This window comes from Rissa tridactyla, chromosome 19, assembly GCF_028500815.1.
Source record: "Rissa tridactyla isolate bRisTri1 chromosome 19, bRisTri1.patW.cur.20221130, whole genome shotgun sequence".
In the NCBI taxonomy this organism is placed as follows: Eukaryota; Metazoa; Chordata; class Aves; order Charadriiformes; family Laridae; genus Rissa; species Rissa tridactyla.
The window spans coordinates 996,222-1,003,545 of NC_071484.1; positions in this window are offsets into that span (position 1 = coordinate 996,222).

A 7,324-nucleotide genomic window follows, 5' to 3' on the forward strand; every position below is an offset into this window, starting at 1 on the left:
TTGGGAATCCCAGTGTCATAACACAGGTCAGAAGGGAGCTCCCAAGGTCATCTAGACCAACACTTGCATTGAACAGTTCCCATTATACCAGGCCCCTCCAGGTTGGAAATTGCAGAACCCACCCCCCCCCACCAACACCACCCCATTCCTGTTCTCAATTCTTTTAGCCTGCTTCTGAACTTCAGCTCCCCTCATTCCAGCAGATCTTCATTGCCTCTACTCCTGTGGCAGAGCACTTCCAGAGTCTAGGCAACCTTCTCGGTTTCCTTGAAACAGGTACTTCATGGACCTGCTGGGAACAATTTGGCTTACAGAGATCAGTGTCCTGCCTCTTCCCTGTACTTGGGTGTCAGCCCCAAACTTGCAGGAATTGCTGACCTTCCCACTACTGTTCATGAAAACATTAGCGAAGTGTTGGTGCTACTGCTGATCCCTGAGGGACCCCACAAGGTTGTGTCTGCCAGCTGGGCTTTGCACCACTGCTCACAGCTCTTTCTGACCGACATTCCGCTCTTACCTTACCATCCTCTTATTGAGCCCAATTACCTCCAATTAGGTCATAAAAAGGACAGGAGAGGCTGTCAGAGGTCCTGCTATACTCTAGATACTCATCTCCACTGCCTTTTCTTGTCCACAGTGCCCATCACCTCCTGAGAAAGCAATGAGCTTTGCCCTCAACTACACTAGAGTCTCGGCTCAGAAGCAGCTCCACAGAGAGGGAAGTCATCCCTGGCTGAGCTGTCCCAGCAGAGCTCCCTGGCAATGAGCTCACCAAAGTACATGAAAGGGAAGGGGGAAGCCTTGGCTGCACTGTCTCCTGGTTGGGCCTGAGTCCAGGAAGACAAACATTCAGGAGGGGAGATCAGCTCAGGAACTCCATACACCCTTGACACCCCGTGTCGGAAAGAGGGTCCCTTTTGGAAACCCCTGTGGGACAGCACTAGGCTTTGGTGGATGTGGCCTCAAATCTAATGTCTGTACCCTCCTGCGGCAGTTGCTGGGCACTCAGACTGAGATTCCAGTGTGGGACATGAAGGTCCTTGTAGGCTGAAAGACCAAAGCAGTTGTCAGCTCTTTGGCTTTCCCTGTGCAAGCCACAGGGTCTGTCCTTCCACTCACCAGCGACCTCAGGCTTCATGTTCCTTTCATTCAGGACCTGTTTGATTCAAGGTCTTAGCCCCTGCCTGACATGGCATCAGGTCAATGGGCTGTACAAGTCCATTTGGCATTGACATGGACATAAGAGAAGACTGCATCCCACCCCAGACACCACCAACACCGCATTGGAAACTTGCACCCAGGGATGGCCAGAACATGGTGGACAAGATTCCTCATCCTTTCTCCCTGCCCAGAAAGCAATCCCAATTGCTTTCCCAAGCTGCTCCCAATCCCCTTCTTGCATTTCATGCATTTAGAGAAGGAGCCTTCTCTAAATTATTTGCTCCATCTTCCTTCCAGGCACTGGGTAGATACTGTCCAGTCAGCTCCTTGAATGCCCTTGGATGCATCCCAAGAGATCCCATGAACTTGTGTATGTCCAAATGGTAGTACGAGCTCCTTAATTCCTTATTCTTCTACTGTGGGTGCTGCTTCATTCCCATAGAGTCTGTGGGGACATGCAGGCATGTGGTAGGCCTGAGGAGAAGCCATACCAGCAAAAGCTCAGGAGAGACATCAAGTGCATGGCACATGTCACCAGATCCACTTCTTCACCAAGCAATAAGCCCACATCTAGTTAGCCATCCTGTTGCTGCCAATAGGCCCAGAAACACCTTTCTTGATTCCCTTTACATCTCTTGCAGTTTTCCACTCCAGCTGCATTCTTTTGTCCACATTGCAGAGGACCATCCTTGTGCTCTGAGGAGGCTCTCCTTGAAGGTTAGCTGGCTCTCCTGGGACTGCTGTGCTCCAGGGAAGTTTCCCAGGGCATCTTGCCAAGCAGTTCAATCCTGGCCACTTCAAGATGTGCTCTTCTGAAGTCCATTGCAGTAGTTGTCCTGTTTGTCTTGGTCAGTTCTGTGAGGATTTTACATTCCACAGTCTCTTGGTCACCGCAGGCAAGGCTGACCTTGAACTTTACATCATCCAACAGTTCTTCCTCACTTGTGGTTAGCAGGTCACAGAGAGCCTCTGTCCTAGTCTGTTCATGGATTGCCTGCTTCAGAAATTTGTCTACCATACACCTCAGACAACTGGTTTCCTTGTGGCAGCCATTTTCCTCCTGCAGCAGATATTGAGGTGGTAAAAGTCATCCATGAGCACCTGCATCCTTCTAGCGTGGACACTGCCTGACCTGGGCTGGGGTCATCTCCATTCCTACCTCCTGCTCTTGCTTTCCTGGTCTAGCCTACCCAATTGCACGTGAACATTAAAACCTCACGGACTCCTGCTGTGGGCTCAGGTCAGAGACATTCTGCAGCAGCTGCTGTTCATGGAGATGTTTTGCTTGAGGAGCCACCTCTGTGCCCAGGGACAAAAAGGAGAAAATATCACTCTAGGGTAAGAGAGAAGTGCTCAGGCACACAGTTTGATCATTTGCAACTGGCATTGTTCAAAGACTTGAAGGAGCATTTCTAAAACAAGTAGGGAACCAATTGTTATTTAAGCTATTGCTGCAATTAATGTTGTTTTTACAAAAAAGACAGTTTCCTTAGTTTATTGTCCACATATGCTCTCATAGCTGTTTACCTGGTCCTTTAATTGAGGGAAACGGAGTTGCAGATTATCACACTCTGTCGGTAACAACTCCGAACATTATGCAGCAAGCTAAAATGTCGCATGATTTTTTTCATCAAAATGCGAAGGCATTAAGGAAGCCATTTTCTTTAACAGAACAACAAGCACATGATATTGTGCGAACTTGTGCCGATTGTCAGCAGCTGGCTCCTCTGCCATCATTTGCGGGGGTTAACCCATGAGGGCTTACACCTGATAAACTTTGGCAATCTGAAGTTACGCACATTATGGAATTTGGACGTTTGTACTATGTACATGTTTCAGTTGATTTGTTTTCTCACTTTGTTGTAGCTACTGCTCATACAGGAGAGAGGGCTCGTGACGTTATTGAACATTGGTTGCAAGGCATTGCAGTCACAGGAGTATCAAAAACTGTAAAAACTGATAACGGACCAGCTTATGTGTCCGCTAAAATACAGGCCTTTTTACAGACATGGGGTATTAAACATGTCACCGGTATTCCTCATTCCCCAGCTGGGCAAGCAATTGTGGAACATATGCATCATACTTTAAAAGCCATACTTGCTAAACAAAAAAGGGGAAATCCCGTAGGTATGACACCTCAAGAGTGACTGTATAAAGCAACTTATGTTTTAAATTTTCTAGAGATGTCTTCTTTGCCATCCACAACAGTAGAGCGACATTTCAGAAGAACTGTTGAATGGCCTGAACAACTGAAGGTGTATTATAAGCGCTCGGAAGGACCAGTCCTCCTGATAACATGGGGTCAAGGGTATGCTTGTGTGTCTTTGTCCTCAGATTCCTTCTGGATTCCTGCAAAATTCGTTAAGCCGGCTCATCAGCTGAGCCCAGTACAGGAAAAGGAAGGCTGGAACCACTCGAGCTGATCAATGAGTAAAATCAGGCATACCTAGGGATGTGTATTCTTATTAATCTTTCAGTTTTTAACGCTTATCTCTTTTCTGTCTCATGTAGATTCTTTTTTTATTGGACTACATACTGAGGGCTGGCGAATGGGATTTGTATTTGTAAACAGAAGTCTTCATAAGCTAACCACAGATAATACTACAACAAATAGTAGTTGTGAGCAAGAAGATTCTGTAATGATTTGTACTTCTCAGCTGTATGTATTTGCTTTGGCTCAAAATGCAAGTGTACAAGAATGTAATCAATCTTATTGTGTAAATTTAATGTGAGTATGGTATAAAACACATATATCTACACAAGAACCAATAATCAATAATATTTCATGTCGTCTTCTATTGCGACAACAAGTGGAAGCGTGGTTGCCCATCAACCTTACCAGAGAATGGGAAGGTTCTGGAGGGTTAGGACATTTTAGCAGAATTTTGCAAGAAGAAATAAACCAAACACGCAGACGCTCTAAACGATTTTTTGGATGGCTGATTTTTGCAATAGTATCTGCAATTGTTATTTTAGCTTCAGCTTCTGTAGCTGTTGCTGTGTTTACTGAATGTGTCCAGACTGCTAAGCTTGTAGGAGAAACTTTATTTAATGTAACTGAAGAATTAGATACGCAAGAACATATAGATGAAGAAATATTAGCCAGATTACAAGCTTTAGAAGCAGCAGTAATATGGATAGGGGATCGGCAAAATGCATTAAAAACACATCTTTCTCTGTATTGTGATTGGGGGTACAACTCTCAAAGACTTTGTGTTACATCTGTCCCCTGGAATACGTCGCTACATGGCTTGGAAATGGTTAAATACCATCTCCAAGGTGGTTTTGACATGTTTTTGCAACAAAATATTCGTCCTTTACATGATCAACTAAAAGCTCAAATACTAAAAATTCAAGATTTAATGAACTGCAATGCATTTGAAACATTAAAAAAGGATTTCTCATGGGTAAATCAAAAATATTGCTTTCTGCACTAAATTTAAAAATCTGTGTATTTATTGCCTAGCAGGGTTCTTTTTGATTCTGTTTTTAATTGTTTTTAGTATGATACATAACCTGCTAAGAGCGTCACGACGAGTAGAAACACGAGTCATGGTGACCTTGTTAATAAATGGTCTGGTGTTAAACAAAAAAGGGGGATCTGTGGCAGATCTACAAGCAGAGGCCTGCGTACGGCCAAAGACAGTAAACAGAGCACACAGAAAAAGGAACGCAGATGTCAATATGGACGAAATGAAGAGGAATTGGTCCAATATAAACATGGAACAGAAAACAGCTTTGCGTACTTATCTTAGTGGGAACTGAATAAGGCAACTGGGTTAGTGATCTGAAATATGTGTTTACTTGTCTAGCAGGTGCATGGAAAATTTTAGAGCTTGGGTATAAAAGCCGAGGTTTGAGAAGCAATAAATGATTTCGTGCTTATCACAGCCGGAGTCCGTGCCTTCATACACCATACAGCCCTCCATGTCAGAAGGTGCTTGAGCATCATTTCAGGCATAGTCCGGTGTAGAAGCACTGCCTCTCAGCTCCGGGTGTTTCTACCTACACGGGGATCAAACCCCTTATGGGATGAAGTGGAAAAGTTTTTTTCCTGGATTGCACATGACATGGGATGCGTAAAATAAGCAGCAAACACAGGAAAATGGAAGGATCAAAGCAGTTTGGGCTAAAACAAGTGTGGGAAGACAGATGGAGAAAGGGATGAGAGGGACTAAAAGTGTGTGAACATGTGTCTGATGCGCGTGCTGGCCTGGCCACACCTGTTACTCTGCCTTCTTTGTCACCTGCCAAGAGTTGCCTGGAAACACATTTCTCAAGTCCAGCTGGAACAGGGAGCAGGGCTGATCCTTCCCTCTGTGCCTCAGAAGCCTCTGCCCATGGTTTGGTTTGACCACCTCTGTCAGCTGCTCAAGCCACACAGCGTTCCCCAGGGACTGGCTGGAGCCCACAGTCTCTTGCCAGAGGCCTCCTGCCAGCTCTCACTCCCCTCAGACCTCCAGCCCCTGAGGGCAACTCAGCAAAAACCCTTTCTGACTCACTCCTCAAGGAGGAACCTGGCATGCCTTGAGGCTGCGCTCAGTGTGCCCAGGCCAAGCATTTTGCTCTGTCTCCTGGGCCTCAACTCCAGATGTGCTGAATGCTGTCAAACAAGCTCATGGTCTCACCACTGAGCCCCTGTGGGGAGCGTTTGAACGTGCCTCTGACCTCGACATGCCCTTCTCCTGCCGCTGGGGAGCTTGAACCACTGACTCCGTGGGAGTCGGGAGCGCGTCTCCCGGGAGCGAGGGGGCTGGGAGGCCTCGGCAAGCCTGGGCCAGTTGTGGCCGCTTGGGGCGAGGCGCCCCCGCCGGGCGGAGCGGCAGCGCCCCCTGGCGGGCCCGTCCGGGGCTGTCCCCTTGGCTCCGACACACACGCCCGGCCCCGCCCGCGCCGGTTCCTGCCCGGCCGCAGCCCCAGCTCCTCTCCCCGTGTCTCCCAGGGCGCAGTAATACACGGCCGCGTCCCCGCGCCGGGGCCGGGCGAGCCACAGGGCGCTGGAGCGGCGGTCTGCCGACACCCACAGCCGCCCCGGCGGGTCCCGCAGCTCTTTCGAGTCTTTACGAGTGAGCACGAGAAATGCAGGGCCTCGTTCCGGGAGCTGACGGTACCAGTAGATGAACTCCGTGGTCTGTATGTTGGGGTGCGAGCAAGTGATGTTGATGCCGGTGCTTTCGGGGGTCTCTGCCGACGGCTCCTGCTGCACCTGGGCTCTGCCCGCAGCCACTGCTGAGGAAATAAAGAAGAAAAAACACTCAAAGTTTCTGCCCAGCCCTGCTACTGTTTCCTAGAACAAATCTACTAGAAGCAGTGAGGAACAATTAGAGATAATTAGATGTGTTTCCAGAGGATGTCAACATGTGCATTAATGGAAGTGTCCATTCATATTTGATGGAGAGATGAATGCATGAATGATAGGTGAAAGGGTGGAGTCACTGAAGAAGAAAAGGGGATACAGGAAAGAAAGTAGCAAGGGGGAAGGAATGACTCCATGAGTTATATGAGTTATATGGAAAGACACAGATGAAAGAAAAGAAATAGGGAGAGCTGAACATAGAACTGAACACTGAGTTTTCACATGGAATGTGTGATGTAACAGAGGGGGAGATGGATGGGAGGATGATTAGAGAAGTACATGAAGAAGTCAGGGACGTGCCAGGGCCTCCCCAGGTTCAGCCCTGGCCCCACACAGCCCTCAGACCGGCCCCCCGCCGCCGAGTAAACAGCTCCACGCACCCAGCAGCAGCACGGCCAGCCCCGACAGCCCTTCGCCCCGGCACCGCCGCATCCCGCCGCTCCGCCGCCCGCGCCTCGCTGCCCACCGCCAGCCCCGGCTCTCCGCTCCGGCCGCGCCCCCTCCTCTCCGCCGCCTCCTCTACTCTCCTCTCCGCCTCCGCCAGTTCCGCCCGGGGCTCAGCCCTACGCCCCGAGCAGGAAGGCGGCGCCGCAGCAGAGACCGGCCGGAGCGGAGCTGCCCGCAGCGACACCGGCGGTGAGGTTAGGGCGGGCGCGGGCTGTCCCCGGCACGGGCACCTCGGCCACGGGGACGCCGGTGTTCTGGAAGGAGCCAAGGGGAGGGCAAACGGCACAGCAGCAGGGCATGGCAGGAAGGTTTGGAGGTCAAGTGCTTGCTATTTTAACAGTACTCTTATTTTCTCGAATA